This window comes from Arachis duranensis, chromosome 8, assembly GCF_000817695.3.
Source record: "Arachis duranensis cultivar V14167 chromosome 8, aradu.V14167.gnm2.J7QH, whole genome shotgun sequence".
Classification (NCBI taxonomy): Eukaryota; Viridiplantae; Streptophyta; class Magnoliopsida; order Fabales; family Fabaceae; genus Arachis; species Arachis duranensis.
Genome location: NC_029779.3, coordinates 43,024,537 through 43,042,420, shown reverse-complemented (window position 1 = coordinate 43,042,420; position 17,884 = coordinate 43,024,537). Strand labels below are relative to the sequence as shown.

Here is a 17,884-nt window from a genome sequence, read left to right as displayed (position 1 = left end):
ATCAAAAGCTTGGGAAGTAAATTCACCAGCATTATCAAGACGAATTGCTTTAATTGGATTTTCTGGAAATTGTGCTTTTAATTGAATAATTTGAGCCAGTAATCTCGCAAACGCTAGGTTGCGAGAAGATAATAAGCACACATGTGACCATCTCGAAGATGCGTCTATCAGGACCATAAAATATCTAAAAGATCCACATGGTGGATGTATAGGTCCACATATATCACCTTGAATCCTTTCTAGGAATTCAGGGGACTCAAATCCAATCTTTACTGGTGATGGCCTTAAAATTAACTTTCCCTAAGAACATGCAGCACAACAAAATTCGCTATTTTTAAGAATCTTCTGGTTCTTTAGTGAATGTCCATGAGAGTTTTCAATAATTCTCCTCATCATGGTTGTTCCCGGATGACCCAATCTATCATGCCAAGTTATGAATTCATTTGGGCTAGTAAACTTCTGGTTTACAATGGCATGTGATTCAATTGCACTAATCTTGGTATAATACAATCCAGATGAAAATGAGGGTAACTTTTCTAATATAACCTTTTTATTTAAATCATGAGTTGTGATACATAAATACTCATGATTTTCCTCATTCATAGTCTCAATATGATATCCATTTCGGCGAATATCTTTGAAACTCAACAAGTTTCTCAGAGACTTGGTAGATAATAGTGCATTATTTATTATAAATTTTGTTCCTCCGGGAAACAAAATTATAGCTCTTCCGGAGCCTTCTATCACATTGCCCGAGCCAATAATAGTATTAACATATTCATCTTTTGGTATAAGATGGGTAAAATATATATTACTTTTAAGAATAGTGTGTGAACTTGCACTATCCGCAAGGCAAATATCTTCAGAATATGTTCTTGCCATTTTTCTTCAAAAACAAATAATAATAATAATAAAATGAGCAAAAGTACATGCACAGTAAAAATTATTCACATGAATACTTAACAAACACATATTAAATTATTCTATCATTGATCAAATAGCTAATATCTCCTTCAGAATCCTTAAAGAAATTAGATACATCATAATGAGTGGTGAAATTTTCATTATTTGAAACAAAATTTATTTCTTTTTTTTTGTCATCCTTTTTCAAGGATGCTTAATAAAGATCAACAATGTGCCTTGGGGTACGACAGGTACGTGACCAATGGCCCTTTCCACCACAACAGAAACATTTATCCTCAATTGATTTACTTTGCCCATTGTTTATTTCTTTATCCCACTTCTGGTGAGATCCTTTCTTATGAACATAATTTATTTTCCTTCCATAATTTTTCTTGTTATCAAAATCTTGCCATTTGCCTCTTCTGGGGTTATAATTTGCCACATTTGCTTCGGGAAATGGGGCGGCGCCAACTGGGCGCGCTTCATGATTTCTCAAAAGTAACTCATTGTTGCGTTCAGCAACAAGAAGGCAAGAAATTAACTCAGAATATTTTTTATTTCTTTTTCTCGATACTACTGCTGCAGGAGCACATTCGAGACATGGAAGGTCGAGAAAATTTTCTGTAACATATTGGGCTTGAAGAAGTATCACATGATTGTACATTTCTTCAAGGTCTTTCCACAGATCTGCAGGATCTTTTAATGTGGGATATTCATTTTTTCAATCATACAAGATGATGACGAAGGAAAATCATGGATTTGGCTTTATCCTTTTGGGATGTATTATTTTCAGCCTTTATGGTATCTGCAAGATCCATTGAATCAAGATGGATTTTAACATCTAGTATCCATGATAAATAATTATTTTTAGATATATCAAAAGTATTATATTCAAGATGAAAGAGTTTCGACATAATAAAAATTTGTTACCTGGAGTCTTCCTAAAATTTCGTTAGAGTTTCGTGCTGATAACGTGTTATAAAATAACTAAATAAATAAATAAGGAAGAGGTAACAAATATAAAATAAAGAAATATAAAGAGAGAGAAAGAAGTATTGCAACATAAAGAGAGAGAGAGAATTGTTTATTACTTTTTGTGTGTATATTCCTTTTGCCTCAATACATGTATTTATAGGCACACAAGAGGTAGCATATTCAACTCTCATTAAACTTATCTCTTTTGAGAATGTGAGCCGCCCATATTAAATGATGGTCATCCACCTCATTTGATCTTATCACAACAAAAATCATCGCATTTCTCTAACGGTTTACATGTGCCTCTATAATTAATACTACCATATATATAATATACACCAATAAAAAGAATTTATAATTTCATTATATTGCACAAATTTTATTTTTTAAAAAATTAATTAAATTTAAAAATATATTTTTTCTAGATTAACTTTAATATTTGTAGACAACAACGTTATTATTTGAATAAGATAAATGAACTAAAATTACAATAAAAAAAACTAACAAATAAGGTATATATTTCTAAATTTCACGAAATTTCAAATACCAAAAAATTTAAATGCCTCAATTGAATTTTCATTAACTATAAAATTTTTCATTTGATTGAAATCAAAATATTAATTGCATTTATAAAAAAGGTTTAGCCAACATGTACTTCAGTGTACAAAATTTACGTTTCTAATATATTTTGTATTTATTAAAAAAATTAAAACATGTTTATTATAATAATAATCTTATCATATACTCATAAAATAAATATTTATAAAATTCTTTATATAGGTAAGGTAATTAAAAAAATATTCGAACAAAAACTATTCTTTATATACTCTTAAAAAAATATTCCTTAAATTTTATAAATTCTTTCGAATAAAATAAATCATGCATTGAAGAGAAACTAAGTCTAAAACCATACAAAATAATTTGTATATATATTGATATATTATATTACTATATAAAAAATATTTTGAGTACTCTGATGTTTTAAACGTTTTAGTAATTTTAACTATTGATTTTAATTATATATTATAGTTGAGATTAATAATTAAAATTACTATAATACTTGAAATACTTTTTATGATATATAATAAAATGATTATCAAAAAGAAGAAAGAAACACAAAACTAAGAATATATTGAATTGGGACATGAATAATGTATAAAAAAAATAAAATAAACAATATAAATTTATTATATAATAGTAATGATACTATAGAATAATGATAACAATATATTTTATATAGTATATAGGATAACATGATGATCAAATAAAAGATATAGATTGAATTGAAATGATACATGCGAAGAAATTGCTGTAAAAGTGCTGCAGTTTCTTCTTTGTTCAGTTTCTTCAGAAATCGCTATAGGATGTAGCGGTTTCTACTTGCACGCTTTTCAATATAAATTGTTGTACCCTCTAGCGATTTACGTGCAATCTCTGATCCGCTATATCTCTTCTGCGTTTTTATAGAATTATAAAAGTTGTATTTGCGTTTTCATTATTCATATGTTGTATTATGGTAATATTGTTTTTCAAATAATTTATTTCGGTAACTTGCCCTATTTTTTATATTAATTGAGTGAATAATTATACAAAAGAATGGATGTGATTATACGCAAAAAATAAATTCTCTGGGCCATGTAAAACCCTCCCTTTAAGAGTCCAATAAAAATATCAAGACTCTTTGACAAAAGTAAAGAAAGCCAAAAAAAAGTGATAAAATTAGTAAAATGAGAGGTTATTATACTTGAATTTGTAGAAAAGAAAATAAATAAAATGATAAGATAATGATTAATTATCATTAAATTTGTAATTTTTATCATATATACATTTTATTATTTTAATTTAAGAGTGATTAATTTCTTATTTTATTACTTTATTAACTCTCATAATTTAAAAGATCTTTAGCTAGTACACTTATATGTTTAGGACGCAACTAAATTTTTACTATCCGAATTATATTATTGAATAAAATTGCTAAATATTAGTGAGTATTCATATAAAAATAACAGATAAAAATCACTAAATAATCAGACATATTTTATTAAATCACTTAACATAATAAGTGTAAATATCACTCGTGTTATATTTATGTGAAAACATTTTATGTCAATTACTTTCATAAATCTAATACTATCTAATATTATCTAATATCTAATCTAATACTATTCTTTTAACAGAGGGTTTTAAATTAGTAGAATTCAATACTTTTAGTTATGGAAGTACTGTTCATGATATGTATATCATTCACCACATGCCATGCAATAATTTATACATACATTTTCATTGGCTAATTGGCTTATGTCATCCATTACATGCTATGTTTCAATTCATTTGTACACTTATTGGCTCCTTTCACAGTTGAGTTCCACTAAGATTGAGCGTAAAATTTTAAATTTTCAATTCAAAATCAAAATTGAAAAGGAATTGAAAAGGAATTTACTTTATTTTTCTCTCATTATTTTCTTCAGTTTCTCCTCTTCTGTTTTTCATCTTCTTCTTCTTCTTCTGATTTCTTTATCACCGGATAGCTTTTCTGCCATTTGGTGATGTCGTGCCAAGATCACGGTGGTTACCGATGTGGTGGTGGTGGATACAGTCATACAGAGGAGGAAGCGGTGAAAGAGAGTAGATCGATGGAAAGATTTTTATTTGTTTTTTTTCTTGTTGGGCCAAAAAGTCTTTAATAGGCCTTACATCGATGAAAAAGATATTTGTATTAAGTCTACAAAGCTCATTTTTTTGCCTTGTTAATTAATTATAATAAAAAGTAGATACAGTATATTTAGTATTCAACCCTATCGTTTTCCTTATCTCATGTAAAAGTAAGTATTAATCTCTACATACAAGCCTTTTCACTATACAAGTTCTGCAAGTGCCGAAAATCCCTAATCCCTAAAACGCGCTTCTTATGGTATGTATGTTTCACGCGCCTTATTAAACTACTCTTCTACCTTAACCCATGACAACAATAAAGAAGTCTCGTGGCCCACAAATTCAGCCTAATAGAATACATAAATTCAATTACAATTTTAGTCTTTATTATCTTATCTTGTCTTGTCTTTAGTTGTTCTTATCTTATCTTTATTTGCTTTTATCTTTCATAGGACAATGCTCTATATATATTTAGTTTTACCCTCATAGTTTACAACACACTTCAGTACAATTCAATTAATCAACAATCAATAAAAGCTCTTTTCTTTGCTTTTCCTATTCTTTCACAATTTTATCATGGTATCAGAGTCTTGGTATCCTCCTTGAAGAGCATACATAAGCTATCATCTTTCCGGTGAAAAATCACCCTGCTTTTTCAACCTCCTCCCATGATGAATAATCAATCTTTCAATTTAGCTCAGCAACCAATCTCTATTACATCCATCTAAGTAAAAATTCAACATCAGTCTTGGTTACAACTGTTCTAACAGGAAACAACTATCATTCATGGAATAATCACTATGGCCTATCTGTGTCTTCTTCCGGCAGTTTCATCTGCACCTTCTTCCAAGAGTTTCGTCTGCATTCTGTTTCAGCAGTCATGTCTGCATTTTATTTTAGCAAGTTCAATCTGTTTTAGCAGCTCCATTTTTATCTGCATTTTTATTGCGCTCCACGCGCCTTCTTTTATTGCGCTATACGCGTCCTTTCAAGACCAATCTTATTACGCCATACGTACCCTCTGAACACCAATCTCATTGCGCTCTACGCGCTTATTTTTTCATTTTTCTTTTGAAGATCACTGCTCAAGCACAGCATCTCACGATGAAAAAGATATTTGTATTAAGTCTACAAAGCTCATTTTTTTGCCTTGTTAATTAATTATAATAAAAAGTAGATACAGTATATTTAGTATTCAACCCTATCGTTTTCCTTATCTCATGTAAAAGTAAGTATTAATCTCTACATACAAGCCTTTTCACTATACAAGTTCTGCAAGTGCCGAAAATCCCTAATCCCTAAAACGCGCTTCTTATGGTATGTATGTTTCACGCGCCTTATTAAACTACTCTTCTACCTTAACCCATGACAACAATAAAGAAGTCTCATAGCCCACAAATTCAGCCCAGAAAATACATAAATTCAATTACAATTTTAGTCTTTATTATCTTATCTTATCTTATCTTTATCTTGTCTTTAGTTGTTCTTATTTTATCTTTATTTGCTTTTATCTTTCATAGGACAATACTCTATATATATTTAGTTTTACCTTCATAGTTTACAACATACTTCAGTACAATTCAATCAATCAACAATCAATAAAAGTTATTTTCTTTGCTTTTCCTATTCTTTCACAAATTTATCATGGTATTAGAACCTTGGTATCCTCCTTGAAGAGCATACATAAACTATCATCTTTCCGGTGAGAAATCACCCTACTTTTTCAACCTCCTCCCACGATGAATAATCAATCTTTCAATTTAGCTCAGCAACCAATCTCTATTACATCCATCCAAGTAAAAATCCAACATTTGGTTACAGCTGTTCTAATAGGAAACAACTATCATTCATGGAATAGTCACTATGGCATGTCTGTGCCTTCTTCCGGCAGTTTCATCTGCACCTTCTTCCAAGAGTTTCGTCTGCATTCTGTTTCAACAGTCATGTCTGCATTCTATTTTAGCAAGTTCAATCTATTTTAGCAGCTCCATCTGCATTTTTATTGCACTCCACGCGCCTTCTTTTATTGCGCTCTACGCACCCTTTCAAGACCACACCAATCTCATTGCGCTCTACGCGCTTATTTTTTCATTTTTCTTTTGAAGATCACTGCTCAAGCACAGCATCTCCTTTTATATTTTTGCCGTCGGCAGCTCAAGCTCCGCCGCACGCATTTTTGAAGATCGCTGCTCAAGCGCAGCATCTCCTTTTATATTTTTGCTGCCGGCAGCTCAAGCTCCGCCGCACACATTTTTTGAAGATTGCTGCGCTTTGCTGCTCAAACGCAGCATCTCCTTTTATATTTTTGCCGCCGGCAGCTCAAGCTCTGCCGCACACATTTTTTGAAGATTGCTGCTCAATCGCAGCATCTCCTTATATATTTTTGTCGCCAGCAGCTCAAGTTCCGCCGCACGCATCTTCCTCCGCGTCACCACGTCAGACGCGTCTTCCTCAACAATTTTAATTCTTTATTATCTTATCTTTATCTTGTCTTTAGTTGTTCTTATCTTATCTTTATTTGCTTTTATCTTTCATAGGACAATGCTATATATATTTAGTTTTACCCTCATAGTTTACAACACACTTCAGTACAATTCAATCAATCAACAATCAATAAAAGTTCTTTTCTTTGCTTTTCCTATTCTTTCACAATTTTATCACGCCCCCTTAACAGATTTTCCAATCAATCAATGCGCGAATCTATAACTTTCTTTTTCGAAAGGATTTCGTTTCCTTTTTTGAATTCCTTCTGCATTTTCTTACCTTCTCTCTTAGATCTCTTTCGTGCGTTTCTCTCTTCCTTTTCCTTTGCTGTTTACGTAAGTTTTTCTCTCTGTTCTCTTCGATTTTTCATTTTTCATTGTTTCTAAAATCAAGTTTTGAAATCGTTTTGAAGATAATGGATGATTCAACTTCAGATTATCAGCTGAACTAGAGCGAAATAGATTTTGAATTTGAATTCAATGAAGTTCCTGAGTTGTGGTTTAATTCCAATTAATAATTGAATCTAAATTTGAATACAGTTAGTAGTTTATGATTGTGTAGCTGAATAATGGGTGAACCTTGTCTGTGAAATTTGCTGTTCATTGTTCCTTGTTTGAATTGAATCTAATGTACTAATTCTGATGAATTTTCTACATTTTATATCAGGGGTGTAAATCAAGAATATTTGGGTGTATTTCAGGAATGTTTGGGTGTATTTACAGTTTATGACTTTTCATCTCATTGAGGGTGAATTGTCTTATTGTTTTAGTTGAATTGTTTTAGTTTCTGTTTATTGATAATTCATGAATCTGATTTTTATTATTTTTTATAATGGTTTTATAGTTGTATTTGCATTCTATAGTTTATACTTGTTCTAATATAGTATATTTTGGGTGTATTTTGCAGCAAATTTATGATGTTGATGAGCAGTTTGTATCCAAGATTGGGATGACCTTTAACACCCTTAAAGATGCTGCAAAATTCTACAAAGATTATGCGAAGGTTGTAGGTTTTTCTACAAGAGTTCGTAGTACAAATAAAAAGGGAAACGAAATTAAGAATCAATTGAGTACATGTAGCATAAAGAAAAAATGGAAATTGAAAATATCTCCGACTGAGAAGACAAATCCCTCAGCTGGATTTGAAGTAGGAAAATCGAAAAAATATTTATTGTTTTGAGTCCAATCAAGTGGTTGAGGTGTGGTTCAATTCAGAAGAAAAAAATGTAACATTAGAGAAAATATTTTTCTGTATTTGCAGCAAATTTGGGTGTAAAACGAAGATATTTGGGTGTAATACGAAAATATTTAGGTGTAAAACGAATATATTTGGGTGTATTTTTATTCTGATAAGTTCTGCATAATTCAGAACTCTTCCTCTTCATTCTCCTCATCTTCTGCTGCTGCTTCTTTTTTTCATCATCATCATCATCATCACCATCTTCTTCTTCTTTTTTTCTTATTCATCTTTTTCTTTTTGTTTTACCTTCTCAAGTTTCTTTTTGTTTTACTCTCTTAACAAGAATAAAAACAAAAAAAATCAAACAAAGAAGAAGAAGAAACACATAATGCTGTAAAATTACTTAGAAGAGGATGAACTTACATTCATTTAACTAAAAGAAAGAAAGAAATAAGGAAAAGAAGAAGAAAAAAATGCAGCATTAGAGAAAATATTTTTCTGTATAAAAATGCTATTTATACACTAAAATCAGCCACTAAAATTAGCCACCAATGTATTTATGTATAAATACATGTGTGCTTTAATTTATTTTCAATGTATATTTGTATTCTAGTATACTTTGGTGGCTGATTTTAGTGTACACGTAGCATAACTCATTTCTGTATTTGCAGTAAATTTGGGTGTAAAACAAAGATATTTAGGTGTATTTTTATTCTGATAAGTTCTGCATAATTCAGAACTCTTTCTCTTCCTCCTCCTCCTCTTCTGCTGTTTCTTCTTCTTCATCTTCTTATTTCATATTCTCATAATTTTTTTGAGAGAAAAAAATCAAACAAGGAAAAAAAATATATAATGTTACAAAATCAAAAGAAGAAGAGGAGAAATACGACGATAAAGATGAAACACGCGAAGAAAAAGGAGGAAAAACACAAAGAAAAAGGAGAAGAAGAAGGAAAAAGAAGAAGAGGAGAAAAAACGCGAAAAAAAAAATGACAGTTATGGTTTTCATCGAGGAAGAAGAAGAAGAGTCGTTTATAATGGTGAAGGAGTGCTTTAGAAACGTGATGCGCGTGTTAACACGCTTCATCTCCTCCATTACCTTGTCTTCCTTACTACAATGACACAAATGCAGCTTTTGATTTCTTAGGAAGCCTTAGAGGCAAACCTGAGACATACCCTCATAAAGTCCCAACAATAATGACAACTCGTATCATTAGCACTATTTCTATCAACACATTCCCATGCCCTGAAGGTCAGACATGTTCACAAACATGTGAAGGGCCAAATGGAACACGTTTAGCAGCTAGCATGAACAACATATCCTGAGTTACCAAACATTTCCATCTTGGATGCATATTATTACTACTTAAATGGTGTCTACAGTAATAATTTTCCTAGTTTTCCTCCTTTGGTATTCAACTTCACTGCAGAGTATTTGCCATTGATACTAGAGATACCAAAGAGAAGAACCATGGCTAGAGTTATAGAGTATGATTCAACAGTGGAAATTGTGTTTCAAGGGACAAACTTGGTTGCTGGGATGGATCATCCTATGCATATACATAGAACTGGCTTCTACGTTGCTGGACGTGGATTTGGAAATTTTGATGAAAATTAGGATACAAAGACATACAATCTAATCGACCCTCCTCTTAGGAACACAGTTCTTGTGCCTATAAATGGTTGGGCTACCATAAGTTACAGAGCTGGTAACCCAGGTATGTTTCATGAAATAACTTTTTAGTTTAATGTGAAATGATTTTATTAGTTTCATGATTTAGAATTTTTTGTTAAATAAATAAAATAGATTGATTATTTACTCATATGTATTTAAAAATATCTATATTTTTTTTTCTTTTTTTATTACTATTTGATTGATAGTAATAACTTCAAAAGTTATATTACATGTATCTCGTTAGTGGTGTAATAATAGAAAAAATATAAATAATTTTATAAAAGCATATATGAGTAAATAATCAATTTATTTTTTTAAAAAAAACCCATCGTTTTGCCTTGCTAAGCAATTAGTTTGGATTCTATGTGCTATCTAATAGTTTAAAAAAAAGAGTATCAATTAGCAAGTTAATTCAATTTATGAAACAAAATATGTATATGAAACACAATTCAATTTTAATTGCTCTTATCTATTTTTATTTTTTCTACACCTATGTTGAGAACTGAAACTAATTGTTGCTTGAACACTTCTGTTGATGAATTTAGGAGTTTGGTTTGTGCATTGCCATCTAGAACGGCACCTGACTTGGGAAATGGAAACTGTGTTCATTGTGGAAACGGATGCGATGAAAATTTACTTCCTCCACCTCCAGATCTGCCTCCTTGTTGAAGAATTATTGCCATTTAGGGCTCTTATTCGCTTTCTTTTATGTAAAAAAGGGAGCAAATTTAAAATTATTAACTAAAAAATTTAGTCATCTAAACTTTTTCATATATTAATGTTATAAGCAATTTTATATAAGGATGGTAACACTATCCAAATCTAGGGATACCACTCTACCCCTATTCATTTGGAGCGGGTTCTTGGCGGGGTGGGACGCAGTCGGATTTAGATAATACTCGCTTCTATTTACTGCGGTATATATATAATTTCAATATATAATATATGTAATATATATAAAATAATTAGTAAAATGATTAACAATATTGTATCATATTTAAATGTTTACTTTAATTTATATTATGCATGTAATGATAGTTATATAAATTTTAAAATTTAATTTTATTTGTTGGATTTTAATAATTATAGGGACATAGTGAATACCCGTGGAAACGGATTAAGGTTCAACTTTTTACTATCTATGAATAAGAATAAAACGAGTTCTATACAGATTATTATAGATTTGTAGAGTGAAATAGGATCAGATAGAGTAAAAACCCGCCCTACCCACCCCATTATTACTCTGAGTTCTGCATCACTACATGACATAAATTATTTATGATCTTTTCTGTAAAGCAACGGGATAATTATGGTTCAGGACATACCAATTATATATATATGAACCATCATTTTTCACTTTTTGAGTAGATAAAATCGCTAATTCTCTAAGTAGATTATTAGAGCAAGAGCTACAACAACCAGTCATAAATAAAAGCAAAATGTAATAAGTTGTTACAAGAAAAAAACATTACTTTCAGTGTAAATTGTAAAACAATACCAAAACTAGTTTTTTCAATCTCTTTCTATAGATGCTGAACTCCTAAAACTAGTTGTTGATATAGGAATTGAGATTCCTAAAATGAAAACATTAAACAATGAAAGTTGTGTTCATTCACCATCACCACCATTGAAATACACAAGCAACGAGTTTCCAATGTTTTTAAGAACAGATTTTTGCAATGTCTTAATACAAAATGAAGGGAAAAATGTGTGACTTAAGCAGCAAGGTACAAGCTCCTTCATTCTTGAATTTGAACAGGCTCAAAGCCCCTTTCAATTGAAGCCTTCACAGCATCTAAGACCAGCTGTGTTTTCCTACTAATTGTTGGCCACTTCATCTCAGGTTTCGAGTTCTTGAATTTGATTTCGGTCAAAAACTCTTACCATAAGAACCTCCTGAGGGAGATCAGTGTTTACTGTATGCTTGCTTGGCTGAGAAGCCCATTTTGTAACAAGGTCATCAAAACCTGACTCAGGCTGCATAAAACGATGCCTCTTTCTCTTCATAAGGGATGATAAAGTCATGAACATGCAGAGTTCCTTTTGTTCCAACTGCAGTTATGTCCATTGCCAAGTTGGCCATGAAGGAGCAATAGAAGGTTGCTACTTTCCCGTCTTCCCAGTGCAGCAATGCGCCGCAAGCCATTATCACCCCTGCTTTGTTGAACACAGGATTGCGCGAGGCAATTACAGTTTTCGGTAATTCATAGTTGTCAGCCCACAGGATTGCCCTAACACAATACCAACCTTCGTCGCCAAGGGAACCAAGAGCATCAAGATCCGGCTTTGCGCGAATGTCGTTCTCCAGGAAATCAGGGTCAGCAGCAAATGTAAATGAGCAACCCAGAAAGATCCATATATCAACATAAAGCATACATGCAATATAAAACATTAAGATTAAGATTATGTTAAATTAACTGATGCAGACTTCGCCAAGAAAATGATGAATATACATCCTTAACTAGGACAAAATAAGAAAGCTGAATACAAAGCAAACAAAACTAAGAGACACATTAAAAAGCAAAAGGATCAAATACACAAACAAAAAGCTAAACATGAGACATTTCTTCCTTGCTTTGGCTTTTATACTACTTATAGAAACTTCTAAAAAGTTCCTAACAACATAATTTAGATGTAGCCGCATGTTTTGTTTTATATCAAAATAATTGCTTATTACTTTGTATCTAGTACAAGCTTTTTTTACACACAACAAATAATCATCATATGTTGACACACAACTCTTTTGACTATCTCAATCAACACATCAAATATAAAACACATTTATCAAAATTAATCTCGCTTCTACTTTTAGGAGTGAGCACGGGTCGGTTTGGTTCGGGTTTAAGATGAAATTAGAACCGAACCGATTAAAATGTAACTGGTTTAATTTGATTTGGATTTATATTTTTTATGTATGTACCCGAACCAAACCAAATCGATTAAGAACGGATTGGTTCAGTTTGGGTAATTGGATACCGATGACTTTGAAATTCATAAAAAAATCAAATTTTTATCTTAAAAATTCAACAATAACATCAATAGAAATAATCGAAACATGTTAAACATCAAATACATTAAAAACTAAACTCATTAAAATCTAAACATACTAATAGTGAATAATCTTTGTCTGATGGAAATACAAATTTTTTAATTAAACACCAATTTTTTTTATTTAATTAATATATGATCGGGTTCATGGGTTGGTTCGGGTTCTACACTCCTAGAATCGATATCCGAACCAATCACTAGCAAAGGCCATCGGTTTGGTTCGAGTTGGACCCGATTACCCGTTGATTCCAGAACCAATTTAATTGGTTTGATTTGGGTTCGGACAGATAATCGAGTACCTACTACCCGTGCTCACCCCTATCTACTTCCACTAAAAACTAGTTGTTTATTTCGAATAAATAAAAATAAAAATTGAGAATATAATGAAACTAGAAGTAACGTATATTACCGATTTGAGCTGGCCAAAACGGTGCGCATCGGAGAGAAAATCCTTCATCTGATTGGTCCTAGGGTGGTGCATCCACATGGTACCATCCATGAGCTGCACCCCACTGGATTCACAGGCCCGAATGATCTCATCGAACTGAGACGCATTCAAGGCCACGGGCTTCTCAAGCAGCACGTGCTTCCCCTTCTAAGTTGCAACCACGGCCCAACGCACGTGCGGGCTCGTCGGCAGAGGAACGTACACGGCGTCCACCTCGGGATCGTCCAGAACCTCCTCGTAGGAGCCGTACACCTTGGCGTCCTCCGGGTAGCCGTTGGCGGCGGTGAAGCGCCGGGCCTTGTCGATGGAGTAGCTGCCGATGGCGTGGAGTGTGGCATTTGGAGCTAGTTTGATGGCGCGTGACACTTTCCGGGCTATGTCGGCGCATCCTATCACGCCGAATCGGATTACCGGCGTTTCTGACATTTTCTTTGTTTCTGTCAAAAAAGACGAAACGAAAATTTGTGGACCGTTAAATGGTCCCAAAATAAAATATATTTTTTAAATTTTTTAATAATATTTAAATAATTTTTTTTAATTTTAATTATAAATTAATTTAATATATTTTATTTAATTATAAAAATTATTTTTTATTTTATAAATTATTATTTAATCATTCATCTATTATGTTTATTAATAATCAAAAACAAAAAACAATAATGAATTAGATCTTCCATTAATCGTAATAACTTTTTAGTAATTTCAATCGATTAAAAATTTATCTTTGATACATTACATCCGTCGAGGATTTTAAAATCGTGTTTCTTAGAAAATCAATTGATTGAATTAATAAAATAATAGATTGAATTTCAAATTTCACATAACTCAATCGATTTATAAACCATTAGTCACTGCGCGATTCAAAATTTATAAAAACGATAAGAAAATTGAGAACGACGCGATTTAAAATTCAATCGATTGGATTATCCTATCAATCGATTGAATGCAGAAAAAAACTTATTTACGTTACATTTCAATCGATTGAATGATCATACCAATTCATTGAATTGAAATATACCGTTAGTCACGTACAAAATTAAATCGATTGTATTATACCATTGGAATATACCATTACTTGAGATCCAAGACTATTTGAAGTCTAAATTTTCTTAAAGTTCAAAACTACTTGAAATATAAGTTTATTTGAAGTCCAATATTATACCAATTAGCATAGAATTTTTATTTTCTATAAATAAGATTAGTTTCAATAAGTTAGTGAGTTTTTATTTATTTTCATACTCACTCTAAAAATTCTTAGTCACATGAAAACATGAGTCATGAGTGCTTCTTAATAATTTTGGCATTAAAGGTCATTTTTAATAATTAAATCTTTTTAACGATCCTTTAGAATAATTTTTCCATCTTTTAATCAGTTAGAATAGTCAAAAAATTTATTACAATCAATAAAAAATCTAATTCGTTATTGTTTTTATTTTTTATTGTTAATAAATATAATAGATTAATAATTTATAAAATAAAAAATAATTTTTATGATTAAATAAAATATATAAAATTAATTTATAATTAATATTAAAAAAATTATTTAATAATTATTAAAAAAATTTAAAAAATATATTTTATTTTAAAACCATTTAATGCTCCAAACATCGTGAAAAAATCAAATCCTTTTGGCCAGTGAGTTGTGTGTTGTGTCCAGTTTTCACTTCTCACTGGTCAATGAAACCTAATAATGTAACAAATTAATTAATATATATTTCTTTATAAATATATACTATTTATTATGAAGGAGATAATGCTTTAGCTTAGGTTCCCTAACCGCCACCATACTGTGTTTTGGCGAGGACCCAAATAGATAACAATGGCCACCCAATCCTATCTGCTCAACTCCGTTTATCTCAGAGGTACTCTCTTCATTCTCCCATTTCTCAAACTCGCTTTCTTTTCATTCCAACTTCTTCTCTTTAATCTCCCTCCCACAATTTTGTAGGCTGGCAACCTTCAATTTCCAAGTCAAGCACTTTCGCTGTCCCAGTGAATTGGAACTTCATTTGCCTCAAATTTTCTATTTGCCATGCTTTCTGCAGCTGAATTTGACAAAACCCACTTCAAAGTTTGATTTTTGCAATCTTGCCATTCATGTTCATATATAGAAAAATTAAAACTGTAGAAAGGGGCGAAGTTGAGTGTAGAAGTAGAAGACACACCATTTGGGTTCGGAGTGGAAGAAGGCGCGGCGGGCAGAGGTGGTTCTGCGGGTTGTGGTTGTGGGTCCTGGTTCAACCATGCAGGTGAAGCCATTTATGAAGCACTGATCTGCATTCAGAATCAGGAACTCGAAAGAGTGAGTGCGATATTAGGAGCTAGGTTTTATGAAATCGCAGCGAGAAATGAGAATTGTAAGTGGGTAATAATAATAATAATAATAATTTGTAACGGCGCATAGGGTACAAGAAACTTGGGAGAAGAAAAGTGAAGGATGGTAAAGACAAACCAGTGAGAAAATTAGGAGTGAGTTTGGCGCTTTATGGGGTTTTGAGTTTTAGAGATTGAAAAGGGAGGTTTGTCAATAATATAATTGGGGTGAGGTTGGTGATGCCTCCTGCTTGCGATTCATTCAACGGGGTAGCGCCTTACTAAAGTTTAAAGACTAAAAAGATGGTAAAATACTACGTTTCTAAAATGGGTTTAGCTCTAACTTTTGTACTAAGAGCTTAGAATTTGCCTAGCGCTTTGGCTGTTAATTTTGCCTTATGCTTTAAACTAAAGTTCCTGATATGGTAAAGCTGCAAACTTTTAACTGTGTTCTTGTAAAATATACTAGTTATTGGAGTATGAGAAAATGACATTTCAAATTTCTTGTCACGTGTGTTGATTAACTCAGCATGAACTAGCTCTGTTGTTTATACTACTAAATATAGATATGTTGATTGGTAGAAATGATTTATCCTTTGAGTTATCATCTTAAATGTTCTTCTAATTACTAAATGAAGGAAGAATTTAGTTATTTCTTCTTTTTAAGATTGTAAAACATGGATTGTATCTTCTCTTAATCTAACATTTAGACAGATTTTTAGGATGCTGCATGGTATAAAACTGGCTTTTCTAGGAAGCTACAAATTTTCTCAGGATGCTTTTGAATTTTATTTGTTGTAGGTAACTTCCAAGTATCCTACTAAACGAAACATCAATGGAAGTACTTCTAGGACCTTGCAATGTTGCTCGTGTTACAAAGAAATATCTGAGGCAGCAGCAGCAGCTACTACTGCACAGACCACACTTGATTCAAAAGCAGTCTTAAACAGTGTCAAACTCAGCATACCTGAGACATCATTACATTATGTTCCCTCAGATTTCATGAAGAGGTTGGTTCTTGCTGACTTGGATCCTGCCACTGCAAAGCTAGCAATTGGGTTTCTAGGCCCTTTTCTCTCAGCATTTGGTTTTCTCTTCATATTGGGGATAGTGATGTCATGGTACCCTAAACTACCTGTGGGGAAGTTCCCTTATGTAATAGCCTATGCTCCCACAGAGCCTCTTCTCATAGCAACAAGGAAACTGATTCCTCCCCTTGCTGGTGTGGATGTTACCCCTGTGGTCTGGTTTGGATTGCTTAGCTTTCTTAATGAGATATTAGTGGGTCCACAAGGAACTTTTAAATATTATGAGAAACTTTTTGCAGTCAAAGTTAAATATTTTTTTCCTTTCAATTTACTTTGGGCAGGAATAGACTGAATACATTGTAGAAATAGAAATATGCAATAAAATTGTTTGCACTTGGTCCACAGAATTACAGAAATATATGGCTTAAACATTCTTTTGTTAGAACCCCTTGTTCTGGATGCAATTTAATGTTTTTCTTGTGCTTTCATTTAGCAATAATTTATGCAGTATTAATGCTTTAATTGTTAGTTGTTATTTGTTATTTATGAGCAGGCAGTTATGTGGCTCTATACCTGATGTGGTGATTCCTTTGATGTATAAGGACTATACAACGCACAAAGTTCTCGTGATGGAATGGGTAATAATAATAATAATAATAATTTGTAACGGCGCATAGGGTACAAGAAACTTGGGAGAAGAAAAGTGAAGGATGGTAAAGACAAACCAGTGAGAAAATTAGGAGTGAGTTTGGCGCTTTATGGGGTTTTGAGTTTTAGAGATTGAAAAGGGAGGTTTGTCAATAATATAATTGGGGTGAGGTTGGTGATGCCTCCTGCTTGCGATTCATTCAACGGGGTAGCGCCTTACTAAAGTTTAAAGACTAAAAAGATGGTAAAATACTACGTTTCTAAAATGGGTTTAGCTCTAACTTTTGTACTAAGAGCTTAGAATTTGCCTAGCGCTTTGGCTGTTAATTTTGCCTTATGCTTTAAACTAAAGTTCCTGATATGGTAAAGCTGCAAACTTTTAACTGTGTTCTTGTAAAATATACTAGTTATTGGAGTATGAGAAAATGACATTTCAAATTTCTTGTCACGTGTGTTGATTAACTCAGCATGAACTAGCTCTGTTGTTTATACTACTAAATATAGATATGTTGATTGGTAGAAATGATTTAT

The 17,884-nt window shown here is 32.0% G+C and overlaps 1 protein-coding gene and 3 pseudogenes across 1 annotated transcript in view; 2 read left to right on the top strand and 2 right to left on the bottom strand.

Moving 5' to 3' along the window:
• The window catches only part of LOC107462866 (uncharacterized), a 34,423-nt gene that overhangs the window by 7,014 nt on the left and 9,525 nt on the right, over nucleotides 1-17,884 (top strand). The gene's annotated exons all lie outside the window — the stretch shown is intronic.
• LOC107462993 (laccase-15-like) lies at nucleotides 9,271-10,537 on the top strand (annotated as a pseudogene).
• Nucleotides 11,465-12,373, bottom strand: LOC107463002 (uncharacterized oxidoreductase At4g09670-like; annotated as a pseudogene).
• Nucleotides 12,963-13,812, bottom strand: LOC127739696 (uncharacterized oxidoreductase At4g09670-like; annotated as a pseudogene).